The following is a 246-nucleotide window of genomic DNA, read 5'->3' on the forward strand; positions in this document are numbered from 1 at the left end:
CGTTTAAGCGCACAAAGCATTGCTTTTGTAGCGTAGACGGATCGAAAGCACAGTTAAAGCACACTTTTTCGGCGGGCCCGGATTTAATTGTGCGTCGCAGGGTCCCGCTTGCCTTGTTTACCGGGGCCTTCCAATTAAGTATACGTTTTTTTAAAGGTTTTCTTTAGACCCACAAATCAAACGGATAGCATGGCCTAAAAGCAGAGTTTTACTCCGGTAAGATGGTAGGAATGGCGTAATCGAAAT

This window comes from Frankliniella occidentalis, unplaced genomic scaffold (assembly GCF_000697945.3).
Source record: "Frankliniella occidentalis isolate FOCC.00 unplaced genomic scaffold, Focc_3.1 Scaffold526, whole genome shotgun sequence".
Lineage (NCBI taxonomy): Eukaryota > Metazoa > Arthropoda > Insecta > Thysanoptera > Thripidae > Frankliniella > Frankliniella occidentalis.